The sequence below is a fragment of the Ostrea edulis genome, chromosome 7, assembly GCF_947568905.1.
Source record: "Ostrea edulis chromosome 7, xbOstEdul1.1, whole genome shotgun sequence".
In the NCBI taxonomy this organism is placed as follows: Eukaryota; Metazoa; Mollusca; class Bivalvia; order Ostreida; family Ostreidae; genus Ostrea; species Ostrea edulis.
This window is the reverse complement of record NC_079170.1, coordinates 77,816,947-77,839,981: the sequence shown is the minus strand read 5'-3', so window position 1 is coordinate 77,839,981 and position 23,035 is coordinate 77,816,947. Positions and strand designations below refer to the sequence as shown.

Below are 23,035 nucleotides of genomic sequence, written 5' to 3'. Positions count from 1 at the left end.
TATCTTGTTCAGCACGTTAAAAAATTCCGCAGCGTTTTTACTTCTTCTTCTTCTTCTTCTTCTTCATATTTTGGTTTATCAAGGTTTAAGAAAAAAATATTTAATATATATAGTACTTACAAGTACCTAAATTCAGAACTTTATTTTTCAGCCTCCCAAGAGAAAATATTTCTCGTTCGTAGAATGTATAACGGGAGTTATTGGCGTTAACAAAAGTGAAAGTAAATGGCGGTATCCACTATATTTCCATATCTGATGACGAAAACTAAATTATATATTTTGCCAACAGTCCGCCGTAGTTATTAGACGCCGACTATTTATTAATATATGATATTCACTTATAATTCATATTCAAACATAACAGTGTCTACACATTGTGCAAAATTCATCTTCACAGTTATTCTCGAATATTCTATGGGGGAAAATGATGTAATATATGAAGCCTAGGGGGAAAACAGAGATGGAACCCCTTGAATTTTGGGACCAAAAAACTCTGAAAACTGGGCATCCTATATTACTCCAAATCTTATTTCATGACATTTTCATTATAATGAAAATAAGAAAACTTGAGTTCACAGCTCGAAAGGCGGCTAGAGAATGAGCACCTGATACACACAATCGAACACATCGCAAGTATTTTCATTGGCTGAAAATTATCAGCCCACGAATAACACACATCACATGACTAAAAATCCGTATATACAATATTTTTCCGCTATACTTCGAAACGCGGGAAAAAAATCTCCCTAAGATAAAAAGTTAAAATTGCCAAAAGAGAAGAGATGATTTCCAAAGAAGTTCACTGAAACTTTTGTGAGCCATTTGGACGCCGCCATTTTCCTCCATCGGTTGCCTAAACAGTTATTCGTGTTTTAGATTTCATTGTCAAAATACAAGACGCTAACTCAATTTGTTCAAAAGAAATGAAATAATTCTTATTATAACAGTTTTATTACATTATCAATCATTAGAAAAACAGTGATGTAACTAATTAGATGAACGAGTTCACGAGTTCCTTTAAATGAAAATATACAATATTGTATACGTTTACATGTTTACTAATCATATGTCCTGTGTTGAATGAGTAGACGAGTCATGTAGTTCGTCTTATGTATTCCGTTGTATAGTCATTATTTGGATGTTGCTGTCCATTTAAGAAGTGATTTAATATGTCGCTTTCTAATTAATCACTCTGGACTGAACTATGATTATCACTCGGGGTACGTCATTGACATTTCATCCTATTCTGTAATGTTTATAGGAGTTTTGCGATTGATCACTGTTCGTTATATTCACCTGTCATGCTTTGCTAGGTCTAACGGTCACATCGTGTATGTATACTTTAAGATTAACATACTACTTTGTATGATGATAATGCTATGAAAGCAGATTATACTATTCAGTGTCATTAAATGGATAGGGCGATCCCTACGTGTGTTATGTCTATATGGAGAGAGAAATAGAGAGAGAGAGAGAGAGAGAGAGAGAGAGAGAGAGAGAGAGAGAGAGAGAGAGAGACTAGTCTACTATTCAATAGAGATTGTGTCGTCGTACATTGACACTGATGTATAATCCTATTGATAAACTATTGTTTTCTAGTGCTCTTTGATTAAGTGTTTCACGTTTTCCCATCCGTCCATAATATTGTAAATACCATCCCCTACAGATAGCCCTAGTACAAACCTATGGATTTTCGTACTACTCAGTAATTTTTCAATATGAACATGTTTCATCGATCTCTACTTACGGTTCTCCCTGTGTTCTTGGTCCTGTAAAACAAATTTTATCAATTTCTGACAATGATTTGGTATACAAGCGTTTTGATACGTAACGATGTTCGATTCATTTCAAAGATAAAGCTAAAACATGGGAATTTTTTTTTCATTGAATTTCTGAAAACCATAATACAATAATGTCATATACCGGCATACGAAGTTTAACTTTGTTTTGCATTTAATTTCGTATTTTCCGCAGACATTCCGATCACTTAAGTATTTTCTCATTCATGTACTTAAGTATTATTGCATATTTTGTTTTACGTCAATTAACTCGTGAACATTGAATATAATTACCATTTCTAGATACTTGCAACCAGCTTGTTCATCCACATGATTACTTCCAATTATCTTCCATCCACAACAAACACGACACCGAAAAATATCGTCCCTGATTTGACAGAGTTCTAGACCAATACACCGCTGATCCCCATTACAGAACGTAGAACATTTCTTCAATACATCCCCATAGGTTGACCCTTCTGCCGAAAAGATCGTTTTATAGCCTTTGTTTGACAATCTTCCAAAGAATTTGAAACGAAATTCCAGATGACGACGACACTGTTGGTACACTACTGGAATAGTAGTTATAAGGTAGATAAGAATTAGAGAAAGAGCTAACTTACACATTTCTATCTGTTATCTAATAGAACTACTTCAACTGATCTGCAGCTCTGGTAGTGTTACTTGTTATTATGATACAACTATTCATTATAAAACATCTAATGGACACGGAGAATAAAACCTGAACTTTCATAAAAACATAGGGACCGTTTAAACATTTATATTCAATATCATTTGAATTTAGATACTGTTTAATAATTTACATTCAATTGCTTTGAAGGTAAACTATTCCTTTACGTCTGGTGTAGTCAAACAAACAAAAAAAGTAATTAAATATCTCTTAGTAGAAGATAAAGTGTCCATTGCCTAACTTCCGTTTTGATCTACAAACACCAAAATACTAAACGAAGGTTACCATAATAATGTCATAATAAAACAAAATTCGACTGACACGTTTTAATTTTAATCATTGACAATTCAAATTACTGTTCTATCTCTTTATATGTACATATATATCGTCACCATCCATTAAAGGTTAGGGTTTCCCCCCAATACTACATAGCTGTATCTTTCATGTTGCCAGTTATGATGTAGGCGATTGCTAGGATTTATTTGATATTGGTCTGGCCACGTTAGCTCTGTGGATAAAGCGTTCTCTTCGTGACGAGAGGTTGTGATTTGGAGTGTGGATGTAGCCGTTTAGCAGGAAGTTTTTATTCCTCTTAGGCACCTAATCCAACGCCTTATGTGTCCAGAGGTATATGTTTGTTCTAATATTAATTTTGCATTCTTTATAGGAATTGGGAAATTGACCAATGTCCGTAATCTATTCACTTTTTCATTTTGTGATCAATACTGAATAAAACGTAAGAGGAAACGAAAATTTCTATCTGAACTTTTATCCACTTATGTGATAATTTATGCATATTAATAACAAGAACTTTGTTTAGAAAATAATGGAAATATCTATCATATCAGCATGTTTTTACTGTAAGATTATGATAAGGAAAGTGGTAATTATTATACTGCTGTTGTAAAAGTATTTTGTCAGCAGATTAGTTGAAACTTCCCAAAAAAAACATGATGAGGCTTCACAGAATAACCTCACAAGGTGAAAAGGGACATCTAGGTTTAAATTCGAAACAATGAATATCATATTTTCTTATTTCTATCTACCACAGTTATCACATGTTTATTAGTATATGTGGGGATGTTCTTATGAAATAATTATTTTTTATTTATTGTTACTATTATATATTTCTAATATTTGTCATATTACATGCGGTATTTTGAGTTAGATATCAATTTGGAACATTGAATCGTCCCTAGAGAGCAGATATATTTTGACATCTACGAATATCGACTTGGGACACACAGAATATGAGAATCATTCTCTTATATTTATATAGGAAACCGTGAAAAGAAACATGTATTTATGTAAATAATGCAGAGGACAGATACATATCCGCTGTTATACACAATCTTTATTTGTAAAAATCCACTTAAATTTAACGCTGTTCGGAAGATGTCAAAGATTAACGGTACTAGTAATTTTTTCATCGTCCGTCATATTTTAATTACATTTGTGCACGCTTTACTTATCTTACTCCTTTATATTTTAATGTATTGACACCTTTCACTTCTACCGACGATATTGATACAGGAACTTTGAGATATAGAAATATTGGGTGACGTGACTAATGCATGTATGATCATGCTATGCTATAATGGGGGTATCTCTGGAATGTAAAATGCTCTTGATGCCGTCTAAATACTGTATACCTACATAACAACCAGAATTTTTGCCGACCTACTAACAAATTTTTGAAGTGTCCTTGTACAACCTTATATAATGCGGGTCACCATCACAGTGCTTGGTTTTATAGCGTATATTTTTATTTCAAAATAACTTTTATAGAAGGGAGCAACCAGACTCACACTTTGTCGTGTGTTAACTTACTTATCACTCTATTCACATTTACTTTGCCGCGTCAGTAAGTGTTAAATATCTAATATGAATCATTTCACGTTCAAATGAATTCAACATAGATAGCATGTAAGCAAAAAAAAAGTTGTCAGATGTTTTTCAAAAATATCGGTGCTACAGACAGCATTTCGTTTGACATTTTGTACTATTTTTGGCAGGACAACACAGTCAACATTGAGTAATGAGTTTAATCTATTTCACGGTGATGCGCCACATCCTCACTGTGATCAATTTACACTAAACGATGTTTGATAATGCTAGTAATATTGCTAATAATGATTTGTTTTCATATATGAGATAAAAGGAAAATACTCTTGCTTTTTTCACAATGTCTTTAAGGATTTGACAACAAATCATTCCAAACCTTAATGACTCTGTAAAAACATTTCAATCTAATTATCTTTCATATATATCTCAAGGAAAGAAAGATATGAGTTTCAACATTATTTATGTTTTGATGAATACAACGGCTTTATTTTCGATTAAAATTAATGAGATTGTTCACTGTTCATCATTTTCACTTTTCCATACGTTTAAATTCACGGTACTTATTTATCTCTGTTTTCTATTCTAATTGAAGGCATATTCTATTTGGCTTTATGTAAAAGGATTAATGGAAAATGGTGTGTAATGACGTTTCGTTTTGCTATAGGCTTGCTCGTTACATCTGGACTTTTTCTGCAATTACGTAATTCATTGTCTCAGATCAATAGTATATAAACATTCTTTTTATTTGTGTGGAACAGTTAGCATGTTTTTTCCCAATTAAGTCATTGCAGTTCATTGTAGACCTCCACTTCTCAGACCTAAAAAGTATCGACAGTTTCATTTTCAGATTGGATATTGGTTGCGACGTCAACATCAATGGCGTCTTTCTCATATACAAACAGAATGAGGTCACCAGTGGCAGCTGATCGAAGGGAAAACCACAAGGGTATTCCGCTCTATGTTTTGTGATGTTTACATACACATTATGTAGTTTTTCACCTGCAAATGAAAAAAAAAGTTTGTGAGTGTATTTGTCTGTTCTCATGATGTACAATTTTGAGTAGTTTCCACTATCTTTAGAGAAATCTACGAGTAAAAATAAAAACCGTCTTTAGTTCATCTACAAATCCTTCTTTTAAGTCTCATAAGTGTTTAGTATAAGTAATGGTGTTAATGAAATATATTTATATGTAAGAGGTTTTAATAAACTTGAAATCACAAAAATTTTCTGAGATTAACAACCTCAAAAAGTATGAATGTTCAACACTTTACTCGATCATTCCTCAAGGTAAATTAAAGACTAAACTTTTTGACATCATAGACAGTTGCATCCCATCTAGTGATCAGTTATCCAACAAAATATTTTGTTAAACGCCACTTTGATTACACGCATAAGTACACTGAAGTTTAAATAAACTATGCTGAAGTTCCTCATTGACAATGTCTTCGTGGTTTTTGTTGATCAGGTTTTCCAACAGTCTTTTGCAATTCTCATGGGCATAAATTGTGCTCCTTTCCTCACTGACTTGTTTTACATTCCTATGAGACAGACTTTATTCAAATAATTTTACATGAAAAGAAAAATATGTTTTGGTCTTCAAGTTGACATTTTGATATATCGACGACGTATTATCTATTAACAATAATAATTTCCATTCATATGTCGATTCGATATATCCCAGTAAACTTGAAATAAAAGACACAACAGAGTCGTCCACTTTTACTTGATACTTTGATATTTTATTGAAAGTTGATATTAACGGCAAACTAAGAACTCAACTTTATGACAAACGAGATGATTTCAGCTTCTCCATCGTCAAATTCCAATATTCATGTAGCAATATTCCACTATCACCTTCAAATTTTGTCTATATCTCTCAACTTATTCGATACGCAAGAGCTTGTTTTGTGTACAGTCAGTTTTAATGGAGGCAGGCTACTAGCTAAAGGTGGATGGTGTAGGTGTTCCAACAGTCTCGTTTAAAGTCAGTATTTCGCAAATTCTATGGTTTTTATAACGATCTAGTTCGTCAATACAACTTTTCAATGGGTCAAATGCTATCTGACTTGTTTCATACAGATTGGTAGTCCATTCTTTGCACAACGATTTTGACTACGGATTACTTCGTTTACCTGTCCAAGATATCGTGTTCACGGCGGGTTTGAGCGGTTGGAAGGGGATGCGTACTCCTCTTAGGCACCTTATCCTAACTCTGGTGTTTGCCAAACTCTCTAGTTTGTATTGGTTTTAGGAGTTATGAGATTGATCACTGTTCGTTATCTTCACCTTTGAAATACAATCATTTATGAGTACGATACATAAATGTATTACATAGCCATATCATTTTATATCAAAATAACCAGATTGTAATGTGGTTTCAAAAAGTCAATGTTTGTTCAGATTTTAAAGCAACCAGTGCAATGACCTTTAAAAGTGAAAATGCTTTGTATATACCATATCACATTTTTAGCATATGAATATTTTAATCATTTTTGGAACAAAGGATAAGAATAGAAACGCCATAAAACCTAATCTGATTTCTGAAAACAAAATACTTATCGATTACATATCTTTATTTTGGCAGCATATATAAACGAAATTAAATCTTCGACGAATTGTAACCAAAATACTCCAGAATGTACAGTTCAATTTTGTTATTTGTTGACCATCCTCAATATGATTCCTAACATTGTACGCAATCACTTTCTTTAAATCTTCACTCTCACCATTTATTGTCAAATGAATTATGTAAAGGGTTAGAAGTGATTATAACAACTGTTTTATTACATGGTTGGATGATGTCAATCATTAAAACTCGTGTCTAGAGCTCACAAAACGATATCAGGTACGTCATCTTTGCCTGTAGTGGAGTACAAGTAAAATGCAAAATCCGTACACAGTGATGAGAGACGCGGGGTATTTTTTTTTTTCCATATGACTAATTAATTCAATTACAAAACCTAAAAACCACCCCAGAGCATGTAGCATTTTTGAAATCATATCTGATCGGTCATTATTAGATCGGGCTCGATGTTACTATAAATTAGCAATTATTACTGACGTTTGTGATAGAAGTTATTATTTCTATACGATTAGTGCCAGGCATTAAAAATTCAAAGGATACAAGAGGAAAGACACAAGTTTCAACCGAGTGACCAAAAATATCGATGTTGAGTTTTATTTTAGCCCGATATTAAAGAAACCAAAGTTAAAGTTACATCCAAGTCGAAGACACGTGCGCGTAATTGGTTTTGTCTGCTTATACTAAGTCCCCTCCAGGATATTTTGCCCGTACTTAGAGATCACTGGTTATATGGAGTATCACACATTTACACTTATGTTTAGGATATACAATTCTATATAAGTAACTTTCATTAGTTGTTCGATGGTAGTCCACCGTATAAACAAAATCATTTGATAATGAAATACATGAGCACTGAATACTTTCATATCAATTGCCGTAATGCACATATTGCCTCATTACAAGACTAGATATAGGAAATCCGATTACTAAACATAAAATTCAATATTCAAAAACTTGAAACAATTAATTTTGTGGTGATTATTCCATCACATTTGTTCTTGAATTCTTCGACGATGGTATCGTTTACCAAGTTCCCTTTCAACTTGAATTTGAATTCAGCCATGTTTTGACAGAAACAAGCGTGTTAACACGTAATAGAGACTGGGAAGAATCCCATCATCATTAAAAACGAGTCTTCCGCGATTGTTACGCGCTGGCTAAACGTTAATCTTATACGACTCGGACTTTTCACAGGTCACAAGTTCCATCCAGGTTAGTATGGGAATCTTAATATATATGTGCTTTATACTATATACATGTATATATGCAATGTGAAGATAACGAACAGTGATCAATCTCATAACTCCTATAAGCAATACAAAATAGATAGTTGGGCAAACACGGACCCCTGGATACACCAGATGTGCCTTGGAGCACTGTCGACCCGTCACACCCGCCGTGAGCCCTATATCCTGATCAGGTAAACGGAGTTATGCGCAGTCAAAATCAGTGCGCCAATAACGGCTTAGCAATCGGTATGAAACACGTCAGACAGCATTTGACCCAATGCTAGGTTGTATTGACGAACTAGATTGTTATAACGACCATAGAATTTGCGAAATGCTGACTTCAATCGAGACTGTTGGAACCGCTGTTCCCTGAATATAATTCCTGAATCTGTTTTAAATAGATAGGTAGGTAAATATACATCACTAAGATGATCAAGCACACAAACAATACAAAACTTAATTTTTTTTGATTGACTTGACCACTCCTCAGAAACAACGAGGGAGTTTTATATAAGACGGGTAAAGAAAATGAGATGTTTAAGAAAACATACCACGTCTGCAAACATATCTATATTGCTTGTAGTCTTTGGCTTGCTTATCAACTAGTATTCTAGGGTGTGAATTATTTTTGTTAATAAGATTAATTATGTTAAAAAAGTGAAGAAAAGGAACATGGACCAATCTTATAACTCCTATAAGGAATACAAAATCAATCTTATAACTCCTATAAGGAATACAAAATCAATCTTATAACTCCTATAAGGAATACAAAATCAATCTTATAACTCCTGTAAGGAATACAAAATCAATCTTATAACTCCTATAAGGAATACAAAATCAATCTTATAACTCCTATAAGGAATACAAAATCAATCTTATAACTCCTATAAAGAATACAAAATCAATCTTATAACTCCTATAAGGAATACAAAATCAATCTTATAACTCCTATAAGGAATACAAAATCAATCTTATAACTCCTATAAGGAATACAAAATCAATCTTATAACTCCTATAAGGAATACAAAATCAATCTTATAACTCCTATAAGGAATACAAAATCAATCTTATAACTCCTATAAGGAATACAAAATCAATCTTATAACTCCTATAAAGAATACAAAATCAATCTTATAACTCCTATAAGGAATACAAAATCAAGAGTATGGCAAACAGGTATACCTGGATATTCCAGATGCTTATCAGATGCAAGGAGGGGTACTACTCTACAGTTCACCGGTCATATCCGCCATGAGCTCTATATTTTGATTATATAAACGGAGTAATATGTACTAAAGATCAGTATGTAAAGAACGACCTAGCATAATTATATTTCAGAAGATCATGGCTTTAATTTGGATAATGTTTTTTTTTACTAAGGCACTATTTCATTCCTAGCACAAATATTAACTGCGTGAAAAAGTAATTCAAAGTGGAATTTTGCAAAACATGAGTAAATCAGACAGGAAATTCTAAACATTGTAAACAACTTTTAGTAAACCTGAAATCGCAAACCTTTTCAAAATCAACAGGTTAAAAGTTACGATTTTTCAACACTTTACACCACTATTCCTCACAATACAATAAAGCAGGGGCTTTATGACATATCTATTTTGTATTGCTTATAGGAGTTATGATATTGATCACTGTTCGTTATCTTCACCTTGCATAATAGACAACTGTGTCAATAATTCTACTATGTTCTTACTTTGTGATGAATCATGCAAAAACCATTCTGTTCAACACCATTCTGATTCTACCCATTATATACTAGCAGAAAAAAGAAAATTTTCTATAATTATTGTTACATTTATAAAATCTAAACAATCGATAAAGGTGATGTTTTTTTTAACAATATCGGATAGTACCCGACTCAGATGCACGGACTTTTGCATTGTTAGTGAACAGATGTTGTTTTTTGAAGTGTTCGTACGCATGAGTTTTACTGGCCAAACTGTTTGGAGCAAGAAGTGTAAAAAGTTTGTTTTAACACTATTCGTTAAGGGAAGTACTTTAGTTTTGACAAAATTTACCGTTTTGTCATGCCACGACTAAGCGAAATGCAATGTAATCGTGTTGGTGGGATGCTTCAAGCTCGAATGGCACAAAATACGTAACAAGACACTGTTGAAATCATCGGAACACCATCCAGTCATTATGTAGACGTTTCCAACAATCTGGCAGCACTCGGGATCGACCACTCTCTGGGCGTCCTCGTGTGACGTCGCGTCGACAGGATAACCACATTAGACTTGTGCACCTGCGAAATCGTTTCCAGATAGCACGTTTGACTGTTCGTAGCATTACTGGACTTCGACCAATCAGTCCAAGAACTGTGCGTTATCGTCGGTGCGAGCACACCATCAGACCAAGACGTCCAGCGGTGCGCCCAATACTGCTTCAACGTCATCGTATCGCTAGACTAGCGTGGTGTAGACGACATTTGCGATTCAGAATACGAAACTGGGCCAATATTCTGTTCACTGATGAATTCAGATTTCATTTGGATAGCAGTGACGGTCGTTGTAGAGTGTATCGTCGCGTTGAGGAGCGTTACCAGGACGCTTGTGTTGTGCAAGGTGGCCAATTCGGTGGAGGCAGCGTCATGGTGTGAGGTGGAATAACAGCTCGTGGAAGGACCCCTCTAGAGATTGTCAATGGGAATCTCACCGGCATACGCTATCGAGACGACATTATTCAGCGCCATGTGATACCCTTTATACAGAGACAGCAAAACCACATCACTCTGTAGGAAGACAACCCAAGGCCACATGTTGCACGTGTAGTCAGGGACTTTTTTATTCAACAGAATGTCGATGTCTTGCCTTGGCCAGCTGTTTTCCCCGATTTATCACCGATCGAGCACGTCTGGGATGAAACGGAACGACGTCTACGCCAATTACCAAATCAGTCAGTGACATTGGTTGATTTAGGCCAGGTTTTAACCAACATCTGTAACAACATCCCTCAAGCATTTCTGAACACTTTAGTGGCATCAATGAGGCGCCATTGTCAAGCATGCGTGAATGCAAATGGTGGTCAAACGCATCATTAACTGTTAATTCAATTTCGAATACCAGAGTCTTTCGAGTGTGCTGAAATTGACGTTATTCGACGTTAACATTAATGGATTATGAAATGTTGTAAAGAATACATTTGTTAACAGTATAACAAAAAATAAAATGTGTTCATTTCTATTATTTTTTTCATATATTAAATAATGCACAGTTTCTTTTTTCCGATTTGTGATTTGGGACAAACGCTTCACACTGTAGATCCAATGGCCGACGCAAACGTCAATCCTGACATTGGCATTTCCCTTGTCTTTCGTGGTGTTATTCTTTTTCTGTGTTCACCGTTTAAATATATGTAAATCATAGTCGTAACATACGTCATTATCATTATCACTACATCTGCTAACATTGTCACATCGATCCAAAAGTGGTACAAGTCCTGTATAAATGGTAGAAGGTTCGGTATCCAGAGTCAATAGTTTTTAGAGTCTGGAAAAAAATAGAAAGCAAAGGGACTTAGATTATGTCAGCTGGAGTCAGTTAAAATTATGTCGGCCATTGTCATGCGAATACTTTTGTCCAAGCTATGTATGTGTAATCAAAACAAATGACAAAACTCCAACAAGCTTCTTTTGAACTGTCTAATGCCTTATGATGAACTTTTCTGTATATAAATGCAATTGTTTATGTCTATTCCACAAAAATTGGACTTTTTAAAATTATAATTATTCTTGAAAGACATAAGTGCATATTTAGTTGATGTTATGATTAATTTGTTTTGCTTATATTGTTTTGATACCAACATATCTAGACAAATCAAGTTGATGTGAATTAATTGATGGTTAATCTTAAGTGGAAAAAGATTCATATTTAAGGTATTCCATGTATAATGAAAGGATAATGAACAATTTTGAAGGATTTAGATCAACATAAATGTTTATTGTTAAATAATGATGAAAGTGAAGCAGATGAAATTCACATGACTGGTACATAATTAGAAGCTGACCTTTTTACACTTAAGACTTTTTGGAAGAGTTGTCTGCCCTTTGTAAAAATAAGAAGAATCTAATTTTCTAAAAATGTGTGTGGTCAATGATTAATTCTATTTCATATTTTCATTAAGAGAAAGTGTATGTAACTTTCTACCAAGAGATTTGTATGAAAATATAATTTTTTCTTAAAATATTGTAATAAAACATGCTTTTCCCATATACCTCAATGTTAAATTTTAGGTGAAATAAATCAAGTAGTAAACAAAATTTTGAAAATTCCTATGGTGCATTATTTTTATTTGATGAACCCTTCAAAATGATACCATGATTACAAAAATTCCACCATCCATTTATTAGATATGAAATATGGTCATAATACATTGAATACCTTAAAACGTTATAGCCCTACAACAAGCATAATGAACAAAGTTTTTCTTTTTAATTTCATAATTCTCCTTCCATGTAGACATCAGTAAAATACTCCTAAAACAATGGCAATGCTACAAAACTCAGGAGAGCGAACATCTTTAACGAGATTTACTCCACTGATGTGTCGATTTGATACATCACAATTTAGGACGGATTCTTCTCATATTTTGGATTCGTTGAGATTCGATATATTGTATACAGTAAATTGTAAACAGTAACTATGGATGTTTACAGAGTTCCTGTTGATTACATCGTCAGAAAAGTGAATTTTGCGATGCAGTCACAGAATTTTCCAACCAAATTTCATCAAACAGATATAAGTTCCATATAATTGTAATACATTAGAAATTATGTCTTTATATATTTGCAGCATAACCACGATGTGTGAATATATATATATGTGTGTTTGCAAATGAAAACTATTAAACATTGACAATTTGAATAAACTGTTATGCTAACCCTAACCCCTAACTATTATTAAATTCTACTTGAGTTTCCCACTGTGTTCACCTCAAAATTGAGAACACAGAGAATTAAATTGTTCGTGGTGTTTAAAGACATTCAAGACGTTTCCTACGTTTTCTTTAAAATTATTTTCTCAGTATGAAGAGTCTGTATGATCTCCGAAATAAGTTTGAATTCTATATTACAATATTATCATCAAATAGTTTACATCGGCTTGGGTAGCACCTAACTTGTAATGCAAGGGCCCGGGGCTCGATACCCGATTGTTCCAAAGAATGATATAAAATTCATACATTAGGATAAACCTTAAAACAATCAAATAATTCAACATTTTACTCATTTACTAGGGTGTATGTGTATGCGTTACCCTAGGCATTGAATTGAGTAAGTTTCCTTTATCCTAGTCATAAATTTGTTTTACCTTAATCATGGTCGAATTTCAAACCCGCTATATCTCCGAAATAGGTGCTGATCATGCAAATTTTATGGGATATTTACTTTCCACTATTTGGACTATTACAACATTAACCGTCACTTTTACAACATATACTTCATATATTTGTATACTTAATCGATTTTCGCGCCGATTACTCTTTACTACAATGTGAGCTCGAAATAAAAGATACCACAGAGTCGTCCACTTCTGCTTCATACTTAGATATTCTATTGAAAGTAGACATTAACGGCAAACTGACAACTCAACTGTATTGCAAACGGGATGATTTCAGCTTCTCTATCGTCAACTTCCCATATTTATGTAGCAATATCCCATTATCACCTGCATATGGTGTTTATATCTCTTAACTGATTCGATACGTAAGAGCTTGTTCTGCGTATAGTCAGTTTTTAAATCGAGGCAAGCTACTGACAAACAAGATGATGATACAAGGGTTTCAACAGTCTGGATTGAAGTGAGTATTTCGCAAATTCTATGGTCGTTATAATGATCTAGTTTGTTAATACAACCAATCATTGTGTCAAATGCTGTCTGACGTGTTTCATACCGATTGTTAGGCCGTTTTTGGCACACTGATTTTGACTACGTATAACTCCGTTTACCTGATCAGGATATAGGGCTCACAGTGGGTGTGACCAGTCGACAGGGAATGCTTACTCCTTCTAGGCACCTGATCCCACCTCAGGTGTGTGAAGGGGTTCATGTTTGCCCGACTGTTTATTTTGTATTGCTTACAGGAGTTATGAGGTTGATCACTGTTCGTTATTTTCGCCTTTCATGATCATTTTTGAAGTTCTGCAGTAGTTTTCACATCGTCATATATAACTGTTTCTTTACTTACGTGCCTGTTATATTTTTTCAAGTGGAATATGCTCAAAATAATTTTTACAAGTGTTAACAAGTTTAGTTAATCCTTCTTTCTATTTTTGTTTGTATGTTGTTTCCTTTTGCAATTTTTGCAATTATGTAAAGAGGTCGCCAGCGTTAATTTAAAATGTCGTCGAGATGTGCATGAATCCTGCATGAATCTCAGGACGGTGGCAGTCACCGTTCTTTATTGTCCTAACGCCTATTGTAATAGGAATCTCCGTGTTAACACAACCATGACTGCCATTGGTTAAGCTAGACGATTGATAATGCAAATGTCACTACCTATGTTAAATGTCGTAAGTTAGAAGAAGTGCCAGGATCGAGAATCCAACCCGGAAATTCCCTGTTGGGCAGGAAGCGCCTTCACCACAAAGCTACTAATACCGGTAAACCAGAAATATGAAAGATATAATTTAGAACGTAGTCTGGTCGTGTAGCCTCAGTCCTGCTGGTGCACCCTCTATGTTAAGGTGTGAACTAATCGGATATATATTTAATTGGTCATTTCCACGAAATAAAACAAAATATATTTTCTTTGGAAAAGGGTATGTCGTGGTTCCAATTGGTGAAGAGTAAATTGGCAGAACTGTGAGAAGAATGGAAAGGCTATAATTTTTACATTATGAAAACACTAAATGTCATTTTAGATACAAAAATCGTCTGGAATAAAATTTTTCTAAAACAATTCTGTTACTTGTAGTGTACCATATGTAAGTTGAGATAACGTATCAAATTAATGATATAGTTGAATATGAATAACCAATCAAGTGCTTGAAGTTCTAAGAATTTATTGATCAGCGTGGAACATATCCAATTACATTTAGGTGTTTGGCTTAATCATCATCTTTGTAGATTTCAAAGGTTCAGTTGTGCCTTTGTGACCCCAGTAATATCACATCATTCCTTTACCACCGGATGTTGGTTTTCTATAGTATATACCATTGAGATTGCTATAAATACAGTCTTTAAACCACCATCCATTTCCATACGATGCGGCACAGTTACTTTTCCACCGGTGGTTATCGTTGTCTATTGTGGAGAATTTCATCCCATTATGATAAGAAAATGAATCCTCTGTGAATAATAAGTGCATTACGTATCAAGTGGTGCAATGGCAACATACCGACAACCCTTAGTTCTTTTTTCTTTACGTCAATATACCGACAAAGTGATAACCGAAATTATTTTGTTACGCCAGTACGTATGAATTAGGGTTTTGCTAAACCGCGGAACGGAAAACGGAACAGAAGACGGAACGGAACGGAAAACGAAACAGAATTTAAGGATTTAAAGATTAAAATGATTAATTTAACTAAGATAACACCAAAATCGGAAGAAAATACTTGATTATGATTAAAATCTAAATTTGTGGGAATTTGTTTACGAGCGGTAAATCAATTTTATCTTAAAACTCTGCATCATAATTTGATTAAGCGAAGTTATGCGTCTGCTTAAGAATTTACAATGCGTTTTACAAGAATTATGAAATCTCGGCATTGACAGATGTGTTAACGAGTAGCGACACCTATGGGTAGAGAATGGAAAGAACACAGGTACTCTATATGCCCTCTCCCGGTGGCAAAACGTCATTAACGCACATTTACATGTAAATTTACACATAATCAGACTTAATTCAATACCAGTTAAGTCCCGTTATTGGGAACGAATACAACAATTATGTGCTCAAGATAGGCAACTCCTATGTCCTTAATTAGTGCCATGCCCATCGGTAATCATCGTCAATCCCCGCAACATAATTATCTTGACCATGCGCATTGATCGCTTCCTCTACAGATTTCACAAGAAAACGTTTCACTCGCTTAGCATATTTCGTAACAAATTTGCGCATTGATCGCTTCCTTTACAGATTTCACAAGAAAACGTTTCACTCGCTTAGCATATTTTATAACAAATTTTCATTGTCACCACCAGTCGATCAATCTGTTAATTACATCTCATATCGGGCAGCAAATTAAATATCATATTCACCTGCTAGATGTTACATGAGTGGCATAACCTATCAAGTTCATATTTACGGGGTTCAAAACTGATCACCTTCGCAAGGGCGCCACAATTCAAATGCTACTCAAGAAACAAACATCCACTATATTTGCCCACTTACATCAATTCTTATCAATCAGACCTAATGGTCAAGGTCCATTATTTTGCCACCTTAATTCAAAACCTTTAACATCATATCTATTTACGGCGGCACTCCAGAAGTCAACTACAGTTATTGGCCTGGACACTGGTACTTTTGAGTGCAAGGTGAAGATAACGAACAATGATCAATCTCATAACTCCTCCAAGCAATACAAAGTAGATAGTTGGGCAAACACGGACCCCTGGACTCATTCATTTCGAATAGGTGGGGCTACACATTTGTTCTTAGAGGCGTACCCGAAGACAAAATTAAGGATAAAGGTAGTTGGAAATCCAATGCTGTTCAATCTTATATTCGAGTATAAAATAATTTGCAACATTTATAATGTTTTCTAACAGTATGTTGAGTTTGCCGGTACCGGTATTACAGTTTGGATAGTGGGTTCAGCTTTAATTCAATACGCCCACCAGCACACTTTTGTGAATTACTCAAACCAACACCTACATCTTCAGTCCCACATTTCCGGAAGATGGTTTGGCTGAGAGGCATGATTTGGGAAGATGTGAAGCGTCGGTTACGTGAAGTTGTTCAACAATTTGGCTATCCTGATGTCATAGTGTTACAATGCGGGGAAAATAGTATTACTACTACGTCATTGTGTCATCTTCAAAAAATTATGAAATTAACAGTTGCTAATATCCATTCTATGTTACCTAGATGTAGAATCATTTGGTCCCAAATCTTACCACGAAGATATTATCGGCACATGTTTTCGCACATCGCAGCCCAAAAAGCAAGGGTTGGGATAAACAGTTCTATATCCAATTTCATTATCTCTAGAAGTGGTGGCTACATTAATTACTCCGACTTACAAACCTTCCCCTAAGTTATACCCAGATGGTACCCATCTCTCTGATATTGCCCAAACTGTATGGTATACAAGCATGTTTGTATAAAATCATGTGTGAAAATTTCCAATTTATCCACCTTTTCGTCAATAGTGCTGTTTTGTCATGGCATGGGTAAAATATGCCCGCTTGTGGCGGATGTCTTCAGGCATCAGATAATGGGATCTGACACCTTCAGACATATAGTCGAATTTTGCTTGAAACCCTGCCGCAGATTCTGTTAATTTTCCAGAGTCTCTGGCTAATAATTTGGGCTTCTGTCATTGTGCCATTTTCATTGTTTCTACATCATACACTATTGGAAAAGTCGATGTAGACCATTGTGTGTAAAATCCATTGATAATCATCGAATGTGTATCATACAACGGAATTATCGAACATTTACCGTTTATGTAGAGTCCATTTGCTGCATAAACACAATATAGTATAAATAGACATTGTGTTTGATATCTCTTTAGACAATCACCATATACATTAATTTATAGAACTAGTGATACTAATTACTATAACAATAAATACTTACTCATTCCGAATGATCCCCGCAATCCCGCTATTTTCAGCCTGTACTTATCAGATCTACTTCCGACAACAAAGGTCGAGTATTGTACAAATCCTTGTCCCCCGTTAAACCTCTTCATGTCTATTATTTGCTTCATTTTCCCGCTTTTAGTTAAATTATGCATGATATTTTTGCCTGAAAGAATTTTCAAAACATAAGGACAGCAGATTTGATGGCTGAAGATATAGACATGCATCTTACCTAACATTCTGTTGCACAAGTACGTAAATGAAGGTGAAGATAGCGAACAGTGATCAATCAGTAACTTAATGCATTACATATTCTTAATATTTCATGTGATTAAACAAAACATTTTCAATATTCTATTTTTATTTGTAAGTTATGCTTTGGTGTATTTCTTAATTTTAAAAAAATGAAACTGTATATTTTCTTTTTATACAATTTATACAATTTCCAAATACTTAAGATTATTTTCGAATAAATATATCAAATTTATAAATCAATTGATATATATGTACACCGGGTATATTATCTTCGAACAAATCTCAGAAAGGAGGAAACGGGGATTAAAATAATTATTCTATTCCATTCCCCCTACTTTTATTTACAGACCCCCCAATCATTCTGCTGTATTACTGGCATGGACCGGTCCGAAACTAACGTTGAATGGTTTACACGATGCGGCGGACGATTTACCCGGAACGATGAACGCTAACATTATCTGTATATGAATGATTGATAAAATTACACAAGCTTTGACCCGCAGAAAAAATGAACACTGAACTGTTCTTAAAATCATCTAGGTGTGGTCCCGGAATGTTGGAAAGGGATATACGGTACATGTATATCATAGTCAGCTTGGCACCTTATCCACGACGTTGTAAACTATCCCATTGAAGCATGAATGGTGAAGATAACGAACAGGGATCAATCTCGTAACTCCTACCAGCAATACAAAATAGAAAGTTGTGCAAACACGGACCCCTGGATCAGGTACCATGGAGAAGTAAGCACCCCCTGTTGACCGGTCACATCCACCGTGACCCCTATATCTTGATTAGGTAAACGAAGTCACCTGTAAGTATAACCAGTGTGCCAAGAACGACCTGACAATCGGTATGAAACACGCCAGACAGCATTTGACCCTATGATAGGTTGTATTGGCAAACTAGATCGTTATGAAGACCATAGAGTTTTGACGATGTCAGCGGAGTTGTAGTAGCTGATGATCTTGTAATAGACGGAACGCATAACGGTTTGCACAGAACACTGACCGAGTTTCGCGAAACAATGAACTATTTGTAAGCAACACTGAACGGTTTTCAAGGAACACTGAACGGTTTGCATGGAACGTTAAATGGTTTTCTCGGAACGATGAACAGAATGCTTTGGAGATGTAGTAGTACGCTCTAAAGGGTCTATAAATATAAGTATATGATCAGGATATAGGGCTCACGGTTGGTGTGACCGGTCGATAGGGGGTGCGTACTCCTCCTAAGCACGTGATCCCACCTCTGGTGTGTCCAGGGGTTCGTGTTTGCCCAACTATCTATTTTGTATTGCTTATAGGAGTTATGGGATTCATCACTGTTCGTTATCTTCACCTTTCATATTCAAGTACTTTGTTTAAACTATGTAAAAATAATTTTCACTCTACAAAATTAAACATTAACCAAGCCAGTATTCGTGATCAGGATGACCAAATCCTTCCGCAAAATCTTTCCATTTTTTGTTTATGGAAAAATAAGGAAAAATAAATAAATGATACATATGTGCCAGTTCGCGTTATATCCGTGAGGTTATGAGTTTGAACCCCTGAACCCCACTCTTACCATGGCCGCGTCAAAAGTAAGGCAGCGGTTGCTCCTTTCCCTAACAATCCACATTTATAAATAAGAATAATAGCTAAGGTGACGAAGGGAAAATTCGCCGAAAATATACAATTGAAAGACATCATTTATTAGGACAGATGGAACATTTTGGATCTTTGCTGATATTGGATCAAATCTGATGAACTACAAATATACATATTCAGGACGATGATATTCAATATCACATACATTGCTATTATAAAATTTAGAAATTCATTTCAAAATTAAGGATTATCTCCCTCACACATAGCTCTTATCCTTAGACGAATTTGAGTCAACTTTTTTGGCACCCTGTTTTTCCATATAAAAGCTCTAAAACTTCATTGTTATTTCGGATTTCAAACATTTCGGTTGAGCATCACTGAAGAGACATTCTTTGTCGAAATGCGCATCTGGTGAAGCAAAATCGGTACCGTATAAGTTTTTCATTATCACCCCTGGGTCGAGGCCTCTGCTGGTGGATTGTTAGTCCCCGAGGGTCTCTACAGCTCAGTAGGTAAGTACTTCGTTACTAGCTTGAAAATACGAATGTATATTTAATTGCTGTTATAAAATTTAGAAATTCATTTCAAAATTAAGAATTATCTCCCTCACACATAGCTCTTATCCTTAGACGAATTTGACTCAACTTTTTTGGAACCCTGTTTTTCCCTATAAAACCTCTAAAACTTCCTTGTTATTTCGGATTTCAAACATTTCGGTTGAGCATCACTGAAGAGACATTATTTATCGAAATGCGCATCTGGTGCAGCAAAATTGGTACCGTATCAGTTTTTCATACAAAATACTGACCCCATGATACGATGTATGGTGATTTTAGCAAATATACCTTCTTCATTGGGGTCATCAAGTAATTTCTATTCTGCAAGGGCATATGATCTCACGTCTGGTATGTACAGGGGTCCATGTTTGCCCAGTTCTCTATTTTGTATTGCTTGTAGGAACTATTTTATTGATCACTGTTCGTTGTCTTCACCTTTCGTTCAAACTTTGTTTCCATCCAGAGGAAATTATACATAGTTCTATTATACTGTTGAATAATACACATATATTTTGATAGCATACTTTTTTTTCAATGAATCAAAAGTTCTGATTGAATTTTATCAGGCCCAGGGGCTTTTTAGTTCAATAGTTTTATAGAATCATCCACTTCATTTTCTGTAATATATCTACCTTGGAAGATCGATAGGATTTTGAGTTTCTAGTATTTTGATACGATTGTACTCTGAAGTGGCATTGTTGTAAAATTGATTGTCATATATTTCAATTTATTCCAGGCTCGTACAGAGTTGAGAAGTAGTCAGCAAAAACTGAAGCGATACTCTCAGGTGTATTTCGTACTCTTTCGGCGAATTGTATTTCTGGATAGAAATTTTCTTTGGCGTGGTTTTTGTCGACGAATTAATTTGAAATAAGACAGGTACTCGTGATGTTTACACATTTTATCAATAGAAAATGAGACAGGTACCAGTGAGTTTTACACATTTTATCAAAAGAAAATAATTCAACATCTGTTTCGATTTCTGTTATGAATGTAAGTGGTAACCATAATCTTTTTCATTGACAATTTTAAACATTAATGCGATCATATATTACACAGGCTTGTAAAATGAATTGGACTTGACGTTAAGTCTATGATAAATTGATGTAATCAAAATGTTCCCGTTATATTACCCAAACCAATACTTATTTTCGATTCATGGAATTAAAAAAACTAAAACTGAAATTGAGAAAAAATAATCAAACACATTGTAAATGAACCACCAAGCCATGAGAAAGGAATCGGTGTGAATTACATCAGTAAGATATGCTAGATTCTTCACATTAAAAAAATTATTTGATTTTAACAAAATGAAAGGTGGAGATATCGAACGGTGATAAACCTCATAACTCCTATAAGATATCCAAAATAGGGAGTTGGGCAAACACAGATCCCTGAATATACCAGAGTTGGGACCAGGTGCTTTGGAGGAGATGGCACTTCCTGTCGACCAGCCACACCCGCCGTGAGCCCCATATCATGTAACTGAATTTATTTGGTTGCATAATTATTATTTTGCAAAATTTGATTGTTCCGAAAACTATGCAGTGATTAATGAAAGAGTTATTATACATGTTTATTTAAAGTAGATTCTGATTGAATTGGAAATGTAGACTTAATATCACCGTTACTGGATTAGGATGAATAACGTGCAGACATAACTCTATTTATCGAATAGGTATAGATTTCAGTGGGTATGAATATGATTTATTCCTGTGTCCATTATTTCGTTATTCATAAGGCTAGAGACAGATTGAATATCATAAACGGAGTATACTTACAAAAAAAAAAAGAAAAAAAAAGAAACAAGTACTCGTGATTTTATTATTATTATTTTTTTTTTACACTTTCTTATCATAAAAAAATAAGTCAAGTAGCTGTGGTTTTTACATTTTTAAAAATGGAAATCTGCTATTTCACTATCTGTTATGACTGTGAATCATTGTCATCATCATTTTTTGTGGTCACCATATTTACGATGAATTGAAACATAAATGTGCTCATGCTTCGTACATACTTTTAAAAAGGGGTGTGACCTGAAATCAATGACAAATTGATGTATACAGCGTCCTTGTTGTATTAATCAAACGAATACTTCATTTCGATGCGCGGGATTAAAAACAACAATTGAAATCAAGAAAGAACAAAGTTTGAAATCAAAGATGCGACAAAAATTTGCGAGATGTTAGTATTTTTTTCTTACGCAAAGTACCACGGGCTATTTGTGTGCAGTCAGTGGACTCATTCTTTAGCGGTAACATTTGTGTTGAAATGTTTAGGTTTCATATACCCAGACATACCGGATATCATGTACGTCACCTGCCTGAGCTTGTGATTTATATTCAATATATAATTTGGTGCGTAGTTTTAAAGAATTAATGTACATATGTAATCATACAAATCTATATTTAATTGACTTACCGTCCACCCCCTCCGTCTGTTGTCATGTCACAAAACACCTTTTTCTTACTTCCTTCAGTGGGGTAGATGGTATAGACACCATATCTGTTTTTTCTGTGTTGCTTCATTTTCAAAATGGCTGAGCAGTCTTTGTACTTTTCAGAAACTTTTGGTAAAGAATAGAAGTAGCCAGAAATCAATGCATGTATATCATTCTCTTATATTTCATTTTACAATGGACAATGCTAATGACAATTTAAAGTCAATTTCTTTCACAAAAACACAATGAAATTATTTTTACATCACCAGATTATACAAACATACCCGGTGGCGTTC

The 23,035-nt window shown here is 34.5% G+C and overlaps 1 pseudogene; it reads right to left on the bottom strand.

The window, feature by feature from the left end:
• Positions 1-15,175: 15,175 nt before the first annotated feature.
• On the bottom strand, positions 15,176-22,827 carry LOC125656276 (ryncolin-1-like; annotated as a pseudogene).
• Between the last annotated feature and the right edge of the window lie 208 nt (positions 22,828-23,035).